Raw genomic sequence first — 3,693 nt, 5'->3', positions numbered from 1 at the left:
TTTTTTCCATAAAGAAGTTTTTTTTATTAATCAATATATTTGAGTATAACCATAACATTTGTTGTAATATTTTTTTCTATCTTTTACGGAGTATAAAACTGTTACGGGAATTAAGTTATCAATGTTCTTAAACCGAACTTCAATTAAACTACTCAGTCTGCCCCACCAGAGTGTGTAAGATTCTGGTTGAATGAAGCAGATGGAGACCCAGCCAACAATGGTCAAAACGTTTATTTATGAGAGTGCTAAAATCCATACAATGCACAAAGCCTTTTATATTAACACACACACACCCAAATGAACTCGCATCAGTAGAGAACTCCACCCCGCTTTAGGCGGCTGTATTTTTCCATAGTACGCATACATTCATTATCAAACCTTGCAACCTGTCTTCTAATCTCCTGCCAGCTAAGCCGTTCTCAGGCCATTGTTTTTCTCCCTAACTTAGGGAGGCCTCTTCTCCTGTTCCTTTCCCAAGGTCGTCTTGTCAACTCTGCCCTGCTCATTTTGAAGTAGTAACAGTGTCCTAGTCTTAAAAATCTACTCACACACAGCATTGGATTATACTCTTTAACACCTTATTATAGCCTTATAATTTCTAATACATTTCAACAGGTTATATGGTTTCTGAGTGAAATCATTTAGTCAAACCTTTAATCATATAATTTCCATTACAGTCCTCCCTATTGGCTAAATATTTCACATACACTATAACACATCTATCTTTATTGGATTCAGAAATATCACACAAAATCAAACTAATTCAGGACATCAAAGAAAACAAATGCATTTACTGTCAACACATACTTATCGATGACTGTTCGAAGCCACCTCCAATCATAACTCTTCGGATTAGGATTTTTGTTATGACCTTCATTGAAAGAAACAGTCTTCCTAAACACTAAAGATGGTCTCATCTAACATGGGCTCTTCATAATTGAATGAATCCTCCACCAGGCTCGGCGGTAGATATTTGTCGTCCCACTGGTCTGAACTTGGAATTGGTCCGTATCTCACCATCTGCTCCGTTATCGATCTCTCCAGAACCCTGGAAATGAGACCTCTCGCACACGGGACCAAACAACAACCACACAATACAAACACACTCATACAGGTGAAAGCAGCCCACAACACAGTGATTACAACACTGATCCGTCTGGAGCTGTGTTTATTAGAAAAATAACCGTACAGCAATGAACCCCAATCATTCTACATACCCCGCCCTTTTCTGCCAATAACATATCGAGAGTCAGTCTATTTTACCAGGTCATGAGGGAGGTGGCGGATAATTGGTCAGAGAACCCCTTTACTGCATCCCCGGTTTCACTCATGAATCTCTGTTGATTATAATAGATGTCATTAATCCAATGATGTAATTAAACCAATCCACATTTTCATTTACTGTCAACTACCAAAAGAATGTAGTGGTAAAGTTTTCACCCATTTGATTCACAGCTTTGTATTCATCTGGAACTTCCCTGAGGACGCCAACAGCATCATTCTAGACAAAGCTACTCCCATCCTGGTCAAAACTCCCCGTGTCTACTTTAGCCTCCTATAACTGGCCTCTGATGACTAACTCGACCTGGTTGGACCAATAACCCCGGGGCGCAATTTCCTAACCACCCTTTTTGGTCATTTCTGTCGTATGCGTCCTTTACTGGTACTAGCCCACCGTACCTCAGTTATAGGTGCTGTGAGGTTAAGAATTTTCTCCTGTACTTCCAAACCTAAGTCAGTCACATTAACCTCTATGGACTAGGTGGGACGTTTGCGTCCCACCTACTCAACAGCCAGTGGAATCCCGTGGCGCGATTTTCAAATACCTTAGAAATGCTATTACTTCAATTTCTCAAACATATGACTATTTTACAGCATTTTAAAGACAAGTCTCTCGTTAATCTAACCACACTGTCCGATTTCAAAAAGGCTTTACAACGAAAGCAAAACATTAGATTATGTCAGCAGAGTACCCAGCCAGAAATAATCAGACACCCATTTTTCAAGCTAGCATATAATGTCACATAAACCCAGAAGACAGCTAAATGCAGCACTAACCTTTGATGATCTTCATCAGATGACAACCCTAGGACATTATGTTATACAATACATGCATGTTTTGTTCAATCAAGTTCATATTTATATCAAAAAACAGCTTTTTACATTAGCATGTGACTAGCATGTGACTAGCATTCCCACCGAACACTGCCGGTGAATTTACTAAATTACTCACGATAAACGTTCACAAAAAGCATAACAATTCTTTTAAGAATTATAGATACAGAACTCCTCTATGCACTCGATATGTCCGATTTTAAAATAGCTTTTCGGTGAAAGCACATTTTGCGATATCCTAAGTAGATAGCCCGGCATCACAGGGCTAGCTATTTAGACACCCAGCAAGTTTAGCACTCACCAAAGTCAGCTTTACTATAAGAAAAATGTTATTACCTTTGCTGTCTTCGTCAGAATGCACTCCCAGGACTTCTACTTCAATAACAAATGTTGGTTTGGTTCAAAATAATCCATAGTTATATCCAAACAGCGGCGTTTTGTCCGTGCGTTCAAGACACTATCCGAAAGGGTAAATAAGGGTGACGAGCATGGCGCAATTCGTGATTTTTTTTCTTCTAAATATTCCATTACCGTACTTCGAAGCATGTCAACCGCTGTTTAAAATCAATTTTTATGCCATTTTTCTCATAAAAAAGCGATAATATTCCGACCGGGAATCTGCGTTTAGGTAAACAGACGAAAGAAAATAAAGCATTCGGTCGACTCGGGCACGCGCCTAAGCCCATAGTACTCTGATCGGCCACTTGCCAAAAGCGATAATGTGTTTCAGCCAGAGGCTGCCTCGATATCGTTCAGCTTTTTCCCGGGCTCTGAGAGCCTATGGGAGCCGTAGGAAGTGTCACGTTAGAGCAAAGATCCTCAGTCTTCAATAAAAAGAGCCAAGATGAAACACAACTTCTCAGACAGGCGACTTCCTGCATGGAATCTTCTCAGGTTTTGGCCTGCCATTTGAGTTCTGTTATACTCACAGACACCATTCAAACAGTTTTAGAAACTTTAGGGTGTTTTCTATCCAAAGCCAATAATTATATGCATATTCTAGTTACTGGGCAGGAGTAGTAACCAGATTAAATCGGGTACGTTTTTTTATCCGGCCGTGTCAATACTGCCCCCTAGCCCTAACAGGTTAATCCAATGATGTCATTAATCCAATCCACATTTTTATTTACTGTCAACTACCAAAAGAATGTAGTGGTAAAGTTTTCACCCATTTGATTCACAGCTTTGTATTCATCTGGAACTTCCCTGAGGACGCCAACAGCATCATTCTAGACAAAGCTACTCCCATCCTGGTCAAAACTCCCCCTGTGTCTACTTTAGCCTCCTATAACTGGCCTCTGATGACTAACTCGAGCTGGGTGGACCAATAACCCCGGGGCGCAATTTCCTAACCACCCTTTTTGGTCATTTCTGTCGTATGCGTCCTTTACTGGTACTAGCCCACCGTTCCTCATTTATAGGTGCTGTGAGGTTAAGAATTTTCTCCTGTACTTCAAAACCTAAGTCAGTCACATTAACCTCTATGGGCTAGGTGGGACGCTTGCGTCCTACCTACTCAACAGCCAGTGGAATCCCGTGGCGCGATTTTCAAATACCTTAGAAATGCTATTACTTCAA

The sequence above is a fragment of the Salmo salar genome, chromosome 08 (assembly GCF_965601325.2).
Source record: "Salmo salar chromosome 08, fSalSal1, whole genome shotgun sequence".
NCBI classification, from domain to species: Eukaryota; Metazoa; Chordata; class Actinopteri; order Salmoniformes; family Salmonidae; genus Salmo; species Salmo salar.
Note: the sequence above shows the minus strand (reverse complement) of the source record.